This window comes from Mus caroli, unplaced genomic scaffold (genome assembly GCF_978045245.1).
Source record: "Mus caroli unplaced genomic scaffold, Mus_caroli_1 scaffold_13, whole genome shotgun sequence".
In the NCBI taxonomy this organism is placed as follows: domain Eukaryota; kingdom Metazoa; phylum Chordata; class Mammalia; order Rodentia; family Muridae; genus Mus; species Mus caroli.
In genome coordinates, this window is record NW_028227268.1 from 90,573,037 (window position 1) to 90,592,992 (window position 19,956).

The 19,956-nt window shown below is 44.3% G+C and overlaps 1 protein-coding gene across 8 annotated transcripts in view; it reads right to left on the reverse strand.

The window, feature by feature from the left end:
* Fbxw11 (F-box and WD repeat domain containing 11) overlaps positions 1-19,956 on the reverse strand; it is a 105,465-nt gene that overhangs the window by 38,090 nt on the left and 47,419 nt on the right. The window lies entirely within an intron of this gene.

A 19,956-nucleotide genomic window follows, 5' to 3' on the forward strand; every position in this document is an offset into this window, starting at 1 on the left:
TTTTTTTTGGGGGGGGGGGGGTGCGGGTTTCTCAGTGTAGCCCTGGCTGTCCTGGAACTCACTTTGTAGACCAGGCTGGCCTCGAAATCATAAATCCGCCTGCCCCTGCCTCCCAATGGGATCAAAGGCATGTGCCGCCACCACCACCCAGCCCTAGAACTCTTAAGATGGAACACAAAACTTAAACTCCAACATCTGCTCTGCAGTGTTTTTGGAAGGTCCATTATGGCTCTATTAAAATTAAAAGTGATGGTGCACACCTTTAATCCCAGCACTTGGGAGGCAGAGGCAGGCGGAGTTCTAGGCCTGCCTGGTCTACAGAGTGAGTTCCAGGACAGCCAGGACTGCACAGAGAAACCCTGTTCTCAAAAAACCAAAGGAAAAAAAAATTTCCAAGGGGATCTCTGTTTACATCTTCAGTAATAACCTTTCTCAAACTGCCCACTTTTTCCTTTATCCTTTAAGTTCTAAAATGTTTGGACTCAACCCAGAGTACTTCCCAACAGAGCACTGGAAAATCTGCAACAGTTGACAGGAGTCAGCACTGAATAAGTCACTACTGTCTATGTCAAGGACACACAATAGGCGAACCAAACCAAGACACTGGAATCTTGACTTGGTCACTCAGTGTGGGACCTTAGGCAAATGAAATCACTCATCAAATGGTGGGCCAGAGGGTGTGGTGAGATCACCAATGCTCTGGTCAAAGATGCCCTCCTTCCCTACTTTGAGGACACTACTTCCAAGGTTTCCTTTGCACATGTTTACAACGTCACTGTCCTGGGCAGAGCAGAATGACTGTGGAGGGAAATTCTTCCTTAATAAAATCTTAAAAGTCCCAGAAAGTCAAGGCCAGTGACAGAGGACAGGACAAAGGTCAGGGGTGTGGGGAGCAAGCAGTATGTCCTAGTGCTCAAAACCAGGGGTAGCAGTGGGCAGTCCTGAAGCAGAAGACAGAGGAGAAGTGAACACAGATCTACTGCATCTATGATCTGCTGGAGCACATGAAAGGGCCAACTGCAGCTCCAAAGCTGTTGGATCTCCATGACACGGGGCAACAACAGGACATCTGAGAGAAGTCCTGGTGAGGTTCCAGTATTGATGGTGCAGAAGAAGCCAAAGGCCTTAAACCAGACCAATGACTCACTGCAATGAACATTTGCAAGCAAAGATGTATGGATAAAAGGCTACACTGTGTGACACTGTGACACACTACAGCTTCCATGACAAGACAGGATTTTTTGTTTGGTTTGTTTGGGTTTGAGTTTTGTTTGTTTATTGTCTTTTGGGTGGAGGTTGCAAGGGCAAAGGGAGGATATGAAGGACGACAAATGGGATTGGTGGTACATGATGTGAAATGCATAAAGAATCAATAAAAAGTTAAATAAAATGAATGGCAAGGAGACAGAAGCAGGCCTGGCCACACAAGGAGAGCACGGAGAGGATGGGAAGTCAAGTGCAAGCAGAGAGCCAGAGTCCTTGTGACACTCATAAGGCCAGTATTATAGACTACGCTAAACCCTCTGCAATCGGAACAGTATCTTGGTTCCTTACTGCCAGAGTATGGCAGTGACCTAAGCATTGTCATGTTTTTCACTCAAGAAAGAAGCAAGAATGTCTGAGTTCTGCAGACTACACTAGTAACAGCATCATCACAGTGAGAGGTTTTAATTCACCTGTTCCACAATAGCAACAGCATTATTTATACAGCTGAGAGGAAGGCAGCTCTTGTGAAGAAATATCAACTATTCTCTTCATGCTAAATTACAGAAGCTAAGTGTATACACTTCAGTGAAACCCTGAGGGCCAAACTAAACCTACCCCCTACACATTTCCCAGCTTCTCTTATACATATTTGAGAAAAGCTACAATAGAGACCACCATTCAAGCTATCCTGATGAGGCTGGGTGTCATGACTTCTACCCATCTCTACAGTTCAAACATGGATCCTCCTTCTGCTAGAAAGCACCTGACCATTGGACCACATTCCCAGTGAATCACTTCTAAATGGTATTTAATCCTACATGGCATGAGAGATGCTGAGAGAAAGAAGGACTTGGGGTCTAAGTAAGTTTGAGAAACACTGTCTATGTGCACGAGCACAGTCATCTTTACATTCTCTAAGGAACTAGAACTCTTGAGTGAGACCTAGTCAGTTAATACTGCTTCCCTCAAGCTAGGGTGCACAGCCCTCAGTAGTAATCCCTGCTAACAATCGCTCAGCACGTCTCGAGACTTCAGACAAACAGCTCTGACTAAAGAGAAAGGGCAGCTTTGATAGTCACAAGCAGAAGCCACTTACTTCTCCAGCATCTTTCTCAGTCCTCTACGTAAGATTACACGCACGCACGCACGCACGCACACCCGCCCACCCATCCACCCCATGCGTGCACATATTTTTATATTACTTCTTAAATACCCACAGGTCCAATGTTTGGGTGGAGCCAAGGTCAGTTATACTCATCCAAATTGTCAGGTGAAACCATGGAGTCAGCCCATCTGAGAGGTGAAACCCCCAAGTCCTAGAGCTCCTGGGAAAGGAGGATTCTTTGAATACCCATGCACCTTCCTCACTTCCTGCCTGCTTGTAATCACTTCTTGTCTCCTGTCTGCCAGAGCACAATATGCAAATGGGTAAAAATTTAGACCCTCCTTTTCTGAACCCACCAACAAACAATACCATCCAGGAAGCAGCAGGGGGACTCTTGGGAGGTTGGCCTGGCCACTACTGATATTCAGGGACAGAAAATGTCTTGTTATGGCGGCTGCTGTGAACATTACAGGAAAGAAAGGGTACCCCAGGCTTCTATCTGTTCCTGTAGCATGGCAATCTGGATTGCCACTTGTCCAGGGAAGGGGAGGGCAAACTTACCCTGCTCACTTGAAAGGCAGAAAACTGGCCTTAAGAGAACACTGCAGTGCTGTGCTGTCTGCTTGGCCCACACTGGAGGCTCTTCACATATGCATGACTGTAGCACAGCCACATAGTTCCATTGAGCACTCGGCCCCAATGGAAGGGCCTGTAATCACAGGTTCTTGGAAGGCTGAGACAAGATGGCTGGGTCTGATGCCAGCTTATACTACAGGGTAGGTGGTGCATCTACACAGTCAAACTGTATATGTTTACCTCCCAACCTTCTGGGCTAAGCCCTGCTTACCATCACATCAGTTGTGTGAGAAACTTTAATAACAAGAGTTCTTACTAGAGATTCGTAGGCTTTAACAAAACTTTTTAAATTTTTTTTTTTTTTTTTTTTGGTTTTTCGAGACAGGGTTTCTCTGTGTAGCTCTGGCTGTCCTGGCACTCACTTTGTAGACCAGGCTGGCCTCGAACTCAGAAATCCGCCTGCCTCTGCCTCCGGAGTGCTGGGATTAAAGGCGTGCGCCACATGAGTAATTTTATGTCTCTGTTTAAACCACATTGCTGTGGCAAAATGGTGTAGCTATGTGGCATATGTAGCCTAAGGAAGGAACCCTTATTAATCACAGTACAACACATTATACAAGATTCCAGAACTGCCACTAGAATCTAATACACTGCTGATATCTTCTGCAAGTAATATTCAATTGCATTAGAAACATCACTACATACCTTACCTTGCAGTTCTACCAAGAATAGAAATGACAAGAGTTGCCATTTAAAAGATTATGGGTGTGAAAGCACCATAGCCCACATGCAGAAGTCAGAGGGCAGCCTGTAGTCTTCTCTCCTTCTGCCTACCATGTGGGTTCCAGGGACCAAACTCATCAGACTTTACCTTTACCCACCAACCCATTGCTCTGGCCAAAAAGAGTTATTACAATTTAATGACTGTTCCCTCAATAAGCAGGCTTTGAGACTTTTAAACCCTGTATGTGAATTCCCTCTATTCATTACAACTACAACCCTATCTATCTGCCAAGTACACAAATTTGAGTTTAACAATGATGAGAACCACAACTCAGAAATACTATTATTCAACTGGCCTGATGTTTCCCATCAGTAAGTACCAGACTTCAAAGCCAGCTTCTTCCTCTATGCATGAAGGCCTCAGTAACAGGGCTGGAGTCCTACAAGGAGCCCAATCTTGTTTTAAACACCCCTTTTCTACCATCACAAGGAAACTACAGACACCAAGGATGTGGCCTTTATTTGGTTTTTGGAGACAGGGTTTCTCTGTATAGCCCTGGCTGTCCTGGAACTCACTCTGTAGACCAGGCTGGTCTTGAACTCAGAAATCTGACTGCCTCTGCCTCCTGAGTGCTGGGATTCAAGGTGTGCGCCACCACGCCCGGCAAGATGTGGTCTTTAAAAACACTATTCAACACTGGGCCCCGTGGAAGGGCCTGGAATTCCAGGTGGTTGGGAGGCTGAAACAAGATATTGGGTCTAAAGCCAGCTTACACTACAGGATGAGTTCCAAGCTTTCAGAGACAACTTAGCCAGACCATGTTTCTCAGATCTACAAGGAAAAAGAGGCTGGTACAGCTGGGTGGCAGAACGTTTGCCTGGCATGCACGGGTCCTGGCATCATCCCACAAAGCAAACCCACCCAGCATTCTGAGGATAAATCAAGCAGTACAAATTTTCATACTGAGGGAGAAACATTTAAGAATTGGTTAGTTGGATCAATTAGTTAGATATCCATTAAATGTATCCAAAGATTTTTTTTTTAAATAAAATTCCAGTTTTTTTAAACAGCACACTTTAAAAACTTCCCTAAGGTACATGGTGCATGTAGTAGTCTGTGACAAAAGAGTCAGCAGGAGCGTCTTCTCCCCCAGGGCTTGGTGAACTCTTCTCCCAGACTGGAATGCAGAAAATCAATCCGAGTAAACTGCAGCCACAGGCAATGTGAAGGGTTTCAGCCTTCTCACACAGTGTGACAAGCAATGGAACGGACAGTCTGCTTCCAAACACCTCATCTCCACTTTCTTTTAGCCTGCAGATAAGCAGGGAAGTTTCTTTGCTGGTAGGTGCCACCAAGCAACACAGAATATATTTCACTTTGAAAATTCCCCACTTGGAGGATCATCTAAAGGGAACAATTCTTATTGAAAACCTGCAACTTCTGCAGCAGGTTAGAGGCTAAGAGTCGCTTGGGCATTTTACCCTGACACTAAACATCCTGGTGCTTCTCTCAGGTCCTTCTCCAACACTGGCTGTAACCCACAAATCAACTTAATGGGTTGCAACCTGCATTTGAAGTTTTAAAAAAAGACAAAGTAAATGTAAGTCATTCACCTAACGCACAGAGTAAACAGATTCACAGCAAAGGCCTGTAGGCATGGTAATGGTGGCAGAGGTGGAGGGGCAAGTCCTGTGGCAAGCAGCACACTATTCAAACGCCTGAAGGATGGCTAACCCTGCTTTCTACATCTCTGAAAAACAAAGGTCACCAACAGGATAAAATGCACTTTTCCAACTATACTGAATAACATTTCATAATGGACAGTAAAAAGTCATGATTGCGTTTTAAGTCACTTATCTACCTCTGAAGGGAAAGGGTTTAAGTTACTGCCAAATTCTGTTTGTTTCTAAGACAGGTCTCAGCTTCAAGGGCCGGGCATAGGTGCTGCACACCATGACACCCAACCCTCACCGTGGCTTTTCCTGGCCCTTCCTAGTGATCAGTGGTAGCATCTCTACCTAGAATTTTACTATATTAACTTTTCTCAGTTTACCTTACCATTGTTTCACTGAAAATTTTAAGTATACCAACAGTTCATTCTTTTTCATTTCTGTATACTATTCCAACCTTTCCTTATCACTGAGGATATAGCTCAAAATCAGAGAGCTTGCCTCCATAAGACCCTGGATTCTGTTAATACTCCGTCACTTCCATCCCAGCTCTTCCTTTTCTTCCTTGGTGTTTGGGGTCTGGCCTAGACTTCATGCAAGCAAGCCAAGCACTACTTCCTGGGCCACATCCCAGCCTACTTTCAGCATTAAAAATAACTCTACCACGTCTTCTGGTATGCACATGTGTGATGCTATCAGGTTTATCTACAAGTACAACTGGATCACTGCGGTATAAATCAGTATTCCCCCAAAGTGTGTGCCTAGCTCAAAGTTCCCAGGTATCTTGCTTTCAGACTACTCGTTTTCCCCTAGCCTATTGATACAGCACCCCTGACCTTCCAGTCATAAGGTAATATATGGCTCCCTCTGTGACGTCAGAGAGCCTAACTTAAAACTCTGTGAGATATGTAGAGGAACAACTTACAGTATGCAGACACACACCTGTCTCTCGGTATCCGTTCAGACTAGATCTCAGGAAAAGCCTCAGAAATCAAAATTAAGAACAACTGCAGTGTTCGCACTTAAGCTGCATATGTGCTCTTTAAGCCACCTGTAGTCTCCTCACAATCCTGTCCATGAAACGTAAAGTCCTGTGAACTGTCCCATTGTACTGTACTGCTCAGTGGCTAATGATGACAGGAAAATGTGTACACATCTATTACACACATAAGTCAGTTTTCTCCTTCTGTTTGTTTTGGTTTTTAAAAAAATATTTGTTTGTTTTATGTTCATGAGTACACTGTAGCTGTCTTCAGACACACCAGAAGAGGGCATCAAATCCCATTACAGATGGTTGCGGTTGCTGGGATTTGAACTCAGTACCTCTGGAAGAGCAGTCAGTGCTCTTAACCTATGAGCCATCTCTCTAGGCCCTTTGTTTTGATATTTTTAACCAGACGTTAGTTAAATCTCTCCCTGCAGGTAGACAGCCATCCGTATACCACAAAATGTGAACACAAGCTCAACTATTGCTGAACTGATATGACTCTTAATTTTTTTTATGAATTATTTTTATTGTATGAGTATTTGCCTATATGTATGTGTGCATCATGTGCATGTCTGGTACCTATAACAACTAGAAGAGAACCCTAGAAGCCCTGGAACTGTTGTTGTAAACAGCTGTGCTCTACCATGTGAGTGCTGGAAACTCTACCTGGGTCCCCCACAAGAGTAGCAAGTGTTCTTAACCATCTCTCTAGTCCCTGGAAAAGGGTGTGAGCCACACAGAATGAGGGTCTCATCATGCAAAAAGAAACTTTAAAGGTAAATAAATAAAATGTAGTTGAATACCAACCACACCACAATCACTACTTACATATTGACCAAGTATTACCCTGTCAGATCCATCCAGGACTAAACCATAGCCATGGCAACAACCGCAGAGTAAATCACAATGGTTACACTTACAATATGGTAGCTATCACTTGCTAAGTAATGAAAACCTGTCTGCCTTAAAATAGACCACCAGGAGAAGCAAGAGAGACACACAAAGAGCACTGGCTGACACACTTGCTTGAGTCTAGAGGAAATGGAAGCCAACTACCTAACTCTCTAGCAGATCCAGTCCTGCTAAATGCCACAAAACTGAAGATAAGGACCTCAGTGGGAGAAAACTGTCAAAGATAGTCCCAGCACTTGGTAAAGCTCCTCTTAAGCACTGTAACCAGGACAGAATGGATATGGCTGGGTTGTTCATTCTGCTACCCTACAACTACAGATCACAGTAAATACTAGATAGCTACTGTCCCTTCTTCCTAGCAGTCACACTGACAGAAGTATGACTCAGTGTCCTTGCTCTTTTCCCACGTTTCTCATGTCCTTTACAGAACACACAGGGAGAAAAATGTGCACACCATTTCTGACTCTCAAGGTGCTACAAAGTTACCCCTGAGGTTACCTAGGCAACATCTTGAATGTTAAATGTTCCAAGAGGACAGATAGTGGCTGGAGTGTAATTCAGTGGTAGGGCTCTTGCCTGTACTGAGACTGTCTAACCATGGGCACTGGGACAAAATTCTGCTGTCCCACCACCTAGCCTGAGCCAACCAACCTCCCAGGCATCCAATCAGTAGCTGTAGAAGTTGCCCCACCACCTAGCTTGAGCCTAGCTATAGTTAGTCCCCCAAATTCCCCAGAACCTTAACCAAACACAAAGGTACCCATACTCCTGGAGACAGAACCAACCCATCCAGGGAAAGAACGGTAAAAGTCATCAACTCTTCCCTAACCAGCTTTATTTTATTTTATTGTTTGTTTGTTTCTGGAAAGTATCTCCTTATTATCTATATTCTTTTTTTTTAATTGGATATTTTCTTTATTTACATTTGCAGTATCTTCTAGAGACAAGCTAAAATGTACAATTACTCTTCAAGACTACCCTTTAAAAATAAAACTTTAACTCATTCAACGAAGCCAGGGAGAAGAGTGGTTCTTTAGAAACGGCAACAAAAACGGCTCATGCGGAACGGCAGCACAGAAGGAGCATAGAGACCCAAGGAGCCAAGGATCCCAGTGCAAAGCCTGAGGCTCAACCCAACGCTCTTACGTTACAAGCTTGACTCTGGCAAGTTACTGGACCCTCTCTTGGGTAGTTTCTTCTTTTTATAAAACATGAAGAAATCCTGCCTTCCTGCTGGCAAAGAAGCAACATGAAAACACCAATAATAAAACACTGCTCATGGGTCAAAATAATTCAAAGCTTGCAAATTGTTTATCTTGTTTTGATTCTACTAAAAGGCATTGGAAAAGAAAACAAAAACCTCCATCAGTGACATATGCCAAAGCTAGAAATACCAGCCACATCACAACCACTACTTACATATTGTCCAAGTATATATACCCTGTCAGTATCAGGTCACCTGACTAAACACTGGTGACCCTTCAGTGCAGGAAGAAGAGAATGGTCTTTTTAGTTAAAACACCATATAACTTGTTATTTTTAACATATCTCAAGCCCTCTCCTAGCCCCTCCACATCTAGTCTACACTAGAGATCTAAATATAAATGATAAGTAATAAACCTACTAATATTTATCCTTAACACATTCTTATGAATTTGGGATGGGCAAGCTTTCTTAAATAGAACACACTGTTTACTGTTAAGATATATGGGATAAATTATACTACAATTAAGTTATTCTGTTCACTAAAAGCATTATGAGTATGTGTGTGCATATGTGGAGACCAGAGGTCAATGTTGGGTGTCTTCTTTGACCCTCTCTGGGGTTCAGTGAGGTTGGCTGGCTAGTGTGCTCCCATGATCCTCCTGTCTCTGCCTTCCTGAGCTGCAGCTACAGAAGTGCACCTCTGTACCTGGCTTTCACACGGGTGCTGGGGACCTCATGCTTGTGCAGTAAATGAGTGAACCAACCGCCTTCCCTGGCCCTTGAAAGCATTATTAAGTGTGCAGAAAGCGTCATTTGCTCCTGGTGAGCATCAAAGCCCCCTAGAGTGACTGTGCTAATGCTTCACCCTGCACTGCACAGGACAAGCACACAGCAGATCTTACTTAACAAAAAGACAACTCAATTACAAACAGGTAAAATATATACACAGGCATTATAAACACATACATAAATATTTTTTTTTAAGAAACCAATCAAAATACTGCCTCCTGGAGATAAAACTACTGCCATTGACTTGATGCAATAACCACAAAGTACCTTTGTACACACATGAAAATTGTTTAAGACATGCTCTCTAGAAACTGCTTATTCCATGTGTCTCTATGTACATTCATTTTTGTTTTAGTGGCTGCAGTTTATTTCATCCCATAAATTGTAAGATCAACGGGAAGTAAAGACATTGTTTTTAGGTCTACTAAGTTTAACAGGAGAATAAACTTTTGCACCTAAAAATTGCCTCTGATTTGGGTTCCCAGAAATGCAGAAGATGCTTGGAAACCGGAGTTTCATAATGGATGACCAAACTGACTTTGACTGTCTCTAAAGTTATCAAATATTTTTCTAAGAACAGACTTCACATTCAAGTCCCTTTATCCCACAGTCACTTCCTACCCTGTGAACAGAGATGGACACTTCCTCTGACACAGCTCTTTAACTCTCAGGAACAGCCGTGAAGCCCTAAAGTTCCTCAAAAAGAGAGATAACACCAAATGAAAACACTTGAATCTAAAGAAGGAAGGAGGGAAGAGATGCAAAGAATAAGAAAGAAAATGATAAAAAAAAAATCAGATATATACATATTAATTTTAACTGACAGACAGACAAGGTTGCTAAAAGAAATTAAAGACACAGACATCTAGATACCCTGTGTCCAGGGATCACAAGACTTAAGCAGTCAGTATTACCACAGAGTCAATGTCTATCAGAATCTCAAGTGCTTTTGGAAGAAAGAAAAATCCATCCTAAAACTTTCATGAATCCCTCGAAAGACCACAAATGGGATTTAAAAGCAAAGCAAAACTGAAAAAAAAAAAAAAAAAAAAAAAAAGCCAGGAAAAAGGCTGGGCTCAAAGAGTTTTAAACTGAAAGCTTCTAACAAAGCAGCAGTAACAAAGCCCTGAGCAGCACACTCAGACAGTTAACAGTCAAAGCCCTGAGCAGGCACACTCAGACAGTTAAGAGTCAAAGCCCTGAGCAGGCAGGAACACTCAGACAGTTAACAGTCAAAGACCTAAGCAGACAGGCACAATATGACAGTTAACAGTCAAAGCCCTGAGCAGGCACACTCAGACAGTTAACAGTCAAAGCCCTGAGCAGGCACACTCAGACAGCTAACAGTCAAAGCCCTGAGCAGGCAGACACACTCAAGACAGTTAACAGTCAAAGCCCTGAGCAGGCAGGCACACTCAGACAGTTAACAGTCAAAGCCCTGAGCCGGCACACTCAGACAGTTAACAGTCAAAGCCCTGAGCAGGCAGGTACACTCAGACAGTTAACAGTCAAAGCCCTGAGCCGGCACACTCAGACAGTTAACAGTCAAAGCCCTGAGCAGGCACACTCAGACAGTTAACAGTCAAAGCCCTGAGCAGGCAGACACACTCAAGACAGTTAACAGTCAAAGCCCTGAGCAGGCAGGCACACTCAGACAGTTAACAGTCAAAGCCCTGAGCCGGCACACTCAGACAGTTAACAGTCAAAGCCCTGAGCAGGCAGGCACACTCAGACAGTTAACAGTCAAAGCCCTGAGCAGGCAGGCACACTCAGTTAACAGTCAAAGCCCTGAGCAGGCACACTCAGACAGCTAACAGTCAAAGCCCTGAGCAGGCACACTCAGATAGTTAACAGTCAAAGCCCTGAGCAGGCAACTCAGACAGTTAACAGTCAAAGCCCTGAGCAGGCAGCACACTCAGACAGTTAACAGTCAAAGCCCTGAGCAGGCACACTCAGACAGTTAAGAGTCAAAGCCCTGAGCAGGCAGGAACACTCAGACAGTTAACAGTCAAAGACCTAAGCAGACAGGCACAATATGACAGTTAACAGTCAAAGCCCTGAGCAGGCACACTCAGACAGTTAACAGTCAAAGCCCTGAGCAGGCACACTCAGACAGCTAACAGTCAAAGCCCTGAGCAGGCAGACACACTCAAGACAGTTAACAGTCAAAGCCCTGAGCAGGCAGGCACACTCAGACAGTTAACAGTCAAAGCCCTGAGCCGGCACACTCAGACAGTTAACAGTCAAAGCCCTGAGCAGGCAGGTACACTCAGACAGTTAACAGTCAAAGCCCTGAGCCGGCACACTCAGACAGTTAACAGTCAAAGCCCTGAGCAGGCACACTCAGACAGTTAACAGTCAAAGCCCTGAGCAGGCAGACACACTCAAGACAGTTAACAGTCAAAGCCCTGAGCAGGCAGGCACACTCAGACAGTTAACAGTCAAAGCCCTGAGCCGGCACACTCAGACAGTTAACAGTCAAAGCCCTGAGCAGGCAGGCACACTCAGACAGTTAACAGTCAAAGCCCTGAGCAGGCAGGCACACTCAGTTAACAGTCAAAGCCCTGAGCAGGCACACTCAGACAGCTAACAGTCAAAGCCCTGAGCAGGCACACTCAGATAGTTAACAGTCAAAGCCCTGAGCAGGCAACTCAGACAGTTAACAGTCAAAGCCCTGAGCAGGCAGCACACTCAGACAGTTAACAGTCAAAGCCCTGAGCAGGCACATTCAGACAGTTAACAAAGCCCTGAGCAGGCAGGCACACTCAGACAGTTAACAGTCAAAGCCCTGAGCAGGCACACTCAGACAGTTAACAGTCAGAGCCCTGAGAAGGCAGGCACACTCAGACAGTTAACAGTCAAAGCCCTGAGCAGGCACACTCAGTTAACAGTCAAAGCCCTGAGCAGGCAGGCACACTCAAGACAGTTAACAGTCAAAGCCCTGAGCAGGCACACTCAGACAGTTTACAGTCAAAGCCCTGAGCAGGCACACTCAGACAGTTAACAGTCAAAGCCCTGAGAAGGCAGGCACACTCAGACAGTTAACAGTCAAAGCCCTGAGCAGACACATTCAGACAGTTAACAGTCAAAGCCCTGAGCAGGCAGGCACAACAGACAGTTAACAGTCAAATCTCTGAGCAGGCAGGCACACTCAGACAGTTAACTGTCAAAGCCCAGAGCAGGCACACTCAGATAGTTAACAGTCAAGGCCCTGAGCAGGCAGGTACACTCAGACAGCTAACAGTCAAAGCCCTGAGCAGGCACATTCACACAGTTAACAGTCAAAGCCCTGAGCAGGCACACTCAGTTAACAGTCAAAGCCCTGAGCAGGCAGGCACACTCAGTTAACAGTCAAAGCCCTGAGAAGGCAGGCACACTCAGACAGTTAACAGTCAAAGCCCTGAGCAGGCAGGCACAACAGACAGTTAACAGTCAAATCTCTGAGCAGGCAGGCACACTCAGACAGTTAACTGTCAAAGCCCAGAGCAGGCACACTCAGATAGTTAACAGTCAAGGCCCTGAGCAGGCAGGTACACTCAGACAGCTAACAGTCAAAGCCCTGAGCAGGCACACTCAGACAGCTAACAGTCAAAGCCCTGAGCAGGCACACTCAGACAGCTAACAGTCAAAGCACTTAGCAGGCAGGCACACTCAGACAGTTAACAGTCAAAGCCCTAAGCAGGCAGGAACACTCAGACAGTTAACAGTCAAAGCCCTGAGCAGGCACACTCAGACAGTTAACAGTCAAAGCCCTGAGCAGGCGGGCACACTCAGACAGTTAACAGTCAAAGCCCTGAGAAGGCAGGCACACTCAGACAGTTAACAGTCAAAGCCCTGAGCAGGCACATTCAGACAGTTAACAAAGCCCTGAGCAGGCAGACACACTCAGACAGTTAACAGTCAAAGCCCTAAGCAGGCAGGCACACTCAAGACAGTTAACAGTCAAAGCCCTGAGCAGGCACACTCAGACAGTTAACAGTCAAAGCCCTGAGCAGGCACACTCAGACAGTTAACAGTCAAAGCCCTGAGAAGGCAGGCACAATCAGACAGTTAACACTCAAAGCCCTGAGCAGGCACATTCACACAGTTAACAGTCAAAGCCCTGAGCAGGCACACTCAGTTAACAGTCAAAGCCCTGAGCAGGCAGGCACACTCAGTTAACAGTCAAAAGCCCTGAGCAGGCACACTCAGACAGTTAACAGTCAAAGCCCTGAGCAGACACATGCAGACAGTTAACAGTCAAAGTCCTGAGCAGGCAGGCACAACAGACAGTTAACAGTCAAAGCTCTGAGCAGGCAGGCACACTCAGACAGTTAACTGTCAAAGCCCTGAGCAGGCAGGCACACTCAAGACAGTTAACAGTCAAAGCCCTGAGCAGGCAGGCACACTCAGACAGTTAACAGTCAAAGCCCTGAGCCGGCACACTCAGATAGTTAACAGTCAAAGCCCTGAGCAGGCACACTCAGACAGTTAACAGTCAAAGCCCTGAGCAGGCAGGCACACTCAGACAGTTAACAGTCAAAGCCCTGAGCCGGCACACTCAAGACAGTTAACAGTCAAAGCCCTGAGCAGGCACACTCAGACAGTTAACAGTCAAAGCCCTGAGCAGGCAGGCACAATCAGACAGTTAACACTCAAAGCCCTGAGCAGGCACACTCAGACAGTTAACAGTCAAAGCCCTGGGCAGGCACAATCAGACAGTTAACAGTCAAAGCCCACTCACTCACTATTAACATCTGTCAGGAAACACTTAGGTAGGAGCCCCTCCAACCTGATTTCCCAGACCCCAGAAGATGCTTGGGAAGCTGTGCTTCATAACCTGATGACTGTAAGGAATAACGAAGGAAGCTGATCCCAGCACCTTGGAGACAGAAGCAGGCAGGCCTCTGTGAACAAGTCCTACCTGATCTACAGAGTGGGTTCCAGGCCTGCCAGGGGTAATCAAACCCTGTCCCAATTAAAAAAAAAAATGTAAAAAAATGAAAACCTACCTAACACCATACTGTATGTTCCAGGATGAAATATCCCCCCCTAGTGTCAAGAACAAAGCCAGAATATCCATTCATGTACCAAAACAAATTTTACTAGTCATAGCCAGTACAGTAAATAAAAAAAAAGAAAAAAAAAAAAAAAACCAAACACAAATAAAACATCAAAAATATCGATGGCAGCATACTTGTGTAAAAAGGAAAAGAAAGCACACATAAGAAAGTACAAGTAATACATGATATAGCAAAGCTGCAGGACACAAGGCATGAGGTCAAAGGGCAGACTGGGTCACCTGGGCAGTCAGGCGCTCAGCAAACCTGAAGGCACAGACACAGCAGAAAGGTAAATAAAGCCTGGCACTGCATTGTGCCTCTCCAAGCAGTAGCCAGAACAGACATGGAATCACCAAGTCTGCTGTCAGAGTCAGGACAACTAACACAGGTAAAGAGTGCACGGTAAGAGCCAACCTTTGGAAGGCTATACTTAAGGACAAAACAAGTATGAAAGGCACTGTGAAGGAGAAATTCCTCAACTTAATAAAGAGCATCTTCAAAACCCCTATGGCTACCACCACACTTACTGGGAAAAGTCAACTTTTCTGCTAAACTCAGAACTATCAATCCTTTCAACAGGATGGGAGGAAAGTCAAACTTCTGTTCACAGATGCCATGACTCAAAAAAAAAAAAAAAAAAAAGCCTGAAAAGGGGGGAGGGGATGCTGGTGAGATGGCTTGTAATTAAAAGCACTGTCTGCTCTTTCAGAGAACTGAGTTCATTCAGTTCCCAGCACTCACATAGTGGCTCACAAATATCTGTAATCATCATTAATTTTAACTAACAGATGATGTTGCTAAAAGAAATTAAAGACACAGACATCTAGATACCCTGTGTCCAGGGATCACAAGACTTAAGCAGTCAGTATTACCACAGAGTCAATGTCTATCAGAATCTCAAGTGCTTTTGGAAGAAAGAAAAATCCATCCTAAAACTTTCATGAATCCCTCGAAAGACCACAAATGGGATTAAACAAACAACAAACAAAGTGAAAAACAGGAACAAAGTTGGGTTCCTGAGACAACCAGACCCTGGGGCTTCTGCAGCCCTGGTCTGGCTTCCAAGGGCACCAGGCACATACAGACATACACACAGGCAAACATCCATTCACTATAAAAATATATTTTTTTAAAAAGCTGAAAAAGTTTAAAACCATCCTGTAATAATGCTTACAGCAGGATATGAACCACATTCTTAAGGCCAATGCATCTTGATCTTGGCCTTTTCAACAAATGGTGCTAGAACAACCAGACAGACAAACAAATGACTCTAGATCCGAGCCTCTCAAATTTCCCAAAATTAATTCAAATAAATAAGGAAACTTGTTAATAAGGTGTTACCCCAAAAGCCAGAGAGCAGAGAGAGAGAGACAGAGACACAAAGAGAGACAGAGACAGACAGCATAGGGGAAAGGTGCTTCCCCACAAGCCTGAGGGCCTGAGATCAATGCTTGGGACCACGTGATGGAAGAAGAGAGCTCAGGAGCTCCCACAGCTAACACAGACACAGAACCAATCAATCAACTAACATCCAAGAATTTTACAGAGGCCGGGCTGTGGTGACACACACCTTTCATCCCAGCACTCAGAAGGCAGAAGCAGGCAGATCTCTGTAAGCTCTAAGCCAAGCTGTCTACACAGCAAGTTCTAGCTAAAGCAGTAGGAGACTACACAAAGTCTCTGTCTCTCTGTCTCTGTCCCTTTCTCTCCCCTTTCTCCCTCCTTCCCTCCCCCTCCCCCTTTTTTTGTTTTGTTTTGTTTCTCTTTTTTTTGTTTTTTGTTTTTCCCAAGACAGTCTTTCTCTGTGTAGCCCTGACCATCCTAAAACACACTTTGGAGACCAGGCTAGCCTTGAACTCACAAAGATTGTCTGCCTCTGCCTCCAGAGTGCTGGGATTAAAGGTGTGTACCACAACTACCCAGCTGAGAGACCTTGTCTCAAAACAAAACAAAACAAAACAAAACAAAACAAAACAAAAAAACAACAAAAAATAAATAAAAAACAAAAACAAAAACCAAGAGCTGTAAGTTTCTAATACTGTAAGTAAATAGAAATAAACCTTTCTAACTTTAAGAAGATATCCCTGCCCCAAGAAAAAACTTCCGAGTGAAAGCAATACACCACGGCTAGAGACTAAGAAACACAGAGAGCCCTGGAATGAAACTATCTGGGGATACAGCTCAGCTGCAGAACGCTTGCCTAGCGTGCATGCAGTAAGGGGCTGGATTCAGTCCCAGCCACTAGGGTGGAGAAAAAGAATCCTGAGAATATTCTCCTCACACATGCTCAGGGCAAGGCAGCTCAGGGGACAAAATAAAACATAACTGAGGGGGGTGGGCAGGCCTGGGACAGAGGCATCAAGCTTTACACTGGGTTTTGCTTTGTAACTTGCTGTTGGAAAACATGCATGGGTCAGACACCTCCAAAAATAACACACACAAAAGCCTTTTTATGGGGTAAGACAAGTAGGTTCTCTAGCTCACATGGAAAAGAAATCTGTCCAGGTACTTGGGAAGGGAAGCTCTCTGAGGAGCACTAAGGCAGACGTGTATGCTTTCAGCCTCTGCAGGCCTCAAACCCCAGATCAGTCCAGACACTTGCAGTTCCTGAATGCCAGGCCGCTGTGTGGCTCTGTAGCATTGTTTTTGAAGAATTAACTTTATAGGAATTATTCCTGGCTTTAGGATGTTTTAAATCACAAACTACTATTTTCTAGTCTTCTTGTCTATGCTGCATCTCTATTTGTGATTTAGCATATGGTTAGCTTTTGTCACTTGTATGCACATTTGAAAAGCAGGTTACTTTAAATCTCTTTAGTAGGCCGTATAAAGTTTGATGCCTCCAGATAGTTTCATTCCAGGACTCTCTGTGTTTCTTAGTCTCTAGCCGTGGTGTATTTATTGCTTTGACTCTGAGTCATACTTCTCAGTATTAGAAAGGGAATTATAAAACTGTGAGGTGACGAATCTCTTTAATACCAGCAGAGGGTGGCAAAGAGAGGCAGGTGGATCTTTGAGTTCAAGACCACCCCAGACTACAGAGTGAGTTCTAAGATACTACAGGGAAACCCCATCTCAATAAACAAATACGTTACCGATATACTAAGGGTTGCCTAGCTGGATGTGGAGTCTCGTACTAAAGCTAACATAGGAAGACTGCCACGGGTCTGAGAGCAGCCTGGGCTACCATGAGTTCTAAGAACATTGTAGACCAACTGGAGGCAATAGGCACAGATCTATAGCACCTGCCTGGCAAGCAAGAAGCCCTGGGACCAATCCTCAGTACTTCCCCTCAAAAACTTTGTTTTGTTGTTTTCCCTGGCAGCCCTAGAACTCACTACATAAACCAGGATGGCCTTAATCTCAAAAAGACCCTACTGTCTTTGCTTCTTAAGTGCTGAGAGTAAAGCATACACCACTATGCCTGGTTTAATATTAATTGATAAACATTAATATTAAGATAAATTAATTAATATTAGATATAAATATATAAATGCAATTAATAAATATATACGTATGTTTGTATTTTTAAAATATTTTTGGTTTTTCAAGGCAGTGTTTCTCTGTATGGACCTGGGTGTCCTGAAACTCATTCTACAGACCTGAAATCTGCCTGCCTTTGCATCTTGATTACTGGGATTTACTGCTCAGTTTGCCTAGTGGGTGCTCCAGGGTCAGCTCATGTATCTGTTTGATGTGCCTTTGTCCTTCCTTGTTTTAAGTGCTTTGCATATTCATGTTCCAGGCTCTTAAAAAAATGAGACAAAAAAATTCGGTTCCCTAAAAAAGATGTAAATTAAGGCAACAATTTTTTCCTACTGGGTTATTACCAAATATTCTATAGAGGAAATAAAACGCGTGCTAAAACTCAGTCCTCACATACATTTGGAAAATACTACTCAAACAACTGTACAGCTAATAAGGTAACCATAGCAGTAGTTCCCCACTTGGGGGGCTGAGGCAGGAAGACCTCACTGAAGGCTAAGTGGAGGGATGGAACACCACTGGAACTAAGGGTTTGAACTCACAGGGGCTTCCATCCATAGAAGGTAGAGGTTTCAGAGAGAGGCAAATGACATCTCAGAGCATACTGGCTGGGTCCAGAAGTAATGACATCCCAGCAACACTAAACACTCACACTTGTACCTGAAAACAGGAAAACCCAAGAGCCTGGAACATGAATGTACAAAGCACTTAAAAAACAATGGCAAAGGCGCATCCAACAGATACATGAACTGACCTGGAGCACCCACTCACTAGGCAAACTGAGCAACCTGACCATCAAAATAGCAACAAACAGACTACAGCCTACAGAGTAAAACAGGAAAGCCAGCTACTGACACAGTAGATGAAAATGAAGTACCAGGGAGACACACACTTGCATCAGCTCAGAGGATCTCTCTACAGACCACAGAGTTACAAAGGGATAAAGAACTTTATTATGAAGGACGTCTGCTGGCTCTACTTAAACAAGCAATAACTGTTCAGAAGACAAATCAAAATCACACTTGGCCTAGAAGGTGCTATGAACACAGAGCAAACCCTTGTGCTGATTCTACAACAGATGCACATGGGAACCTACATGACTGAAACACCACCTAACTCACACAATTGGCAGGGTTACCAAGATCCAGCAAAGACAGAAAAACTCCCTGACTGAAAGAGGTACAACTGAAGTCATCACACCACTCCTAAATGCATGACCTGCCACAGAGGACATTGTGAAGTGCTTTGGTGACACTTAGGTAGGTCCTGAGGACTGATGTCAGCAATGTGTAAGTGTTAATTCACTGCTGAGTCTCACCAGACTTCTGGGACATTCTTCCTGCACCAAGACAGCCAGCTTTTCTTTCAAGCTTTCGGAAACGCTTTTTTTTTTTTTTTGTACCAACTTTTTTATAAGCTGGGAACAGCTCAAATGGAGAAACAGAAACCTTGCAATGGCTTGCTCACATTAATATCCAGCACTTCAGACTATGTGACCATACAGCTAAGAATGGATATGATGAAATATCTGAAACACCTTCTCCCTTTCAGTTTAAAGAGAATCGGGTTTATCTACTTACTCATTTTAATTTATTTACTTGTTTATTTTTGCAATGCTGGGGTTGAAGTCAGGCCTTGCACATGATTTGCAAGCTATCACTACATCCCCAGCCCTAAGCTTTTTTCTTTTTATTACTGATAATGGAAAAAATTATTTTTGTTTCTAAAAAAATTAAAACCTGGGACTAGGGAGCTAGTTCATGACATGAAGTGCTTTCCATGTAAAAGCCACTGCAATCCCAGCATCTGGGAAACAAAGACAGAAAATCCCTGGGCAAGATAAAGATAGCTAACGAGACTAGTCAGAACCAGGAAACATCAGATTCACAAGAGACACTGTCTCAATAAAGTGGAGAGACACCCAACCTAAACTTGGGGTTTCCACAGAATAACCATACATGTGAGCACTCACACTTCAACCCATCTAAGTCTTTCCTTGCCTCACTGTCCTCCTCATCTCAACTAGTTCCCGGCCCCATCACATCTTTTTCTTTCATTTGGTTTTTGGCACCCACTAAGATTGATTAGGGCTGCCTACATATACATGGACACTTACCAGTGGCTAGCTGAAGAAAATGTCTCTTGCTCCCTACTCGTACCTGCCGGGAGGAATGGGGCCTCATGAACCCTCCTCTGGCTCCCTCTGACAGAATGCTAAAGGTCCAATGCTATGTAGGTCTTGTGCTGACAAT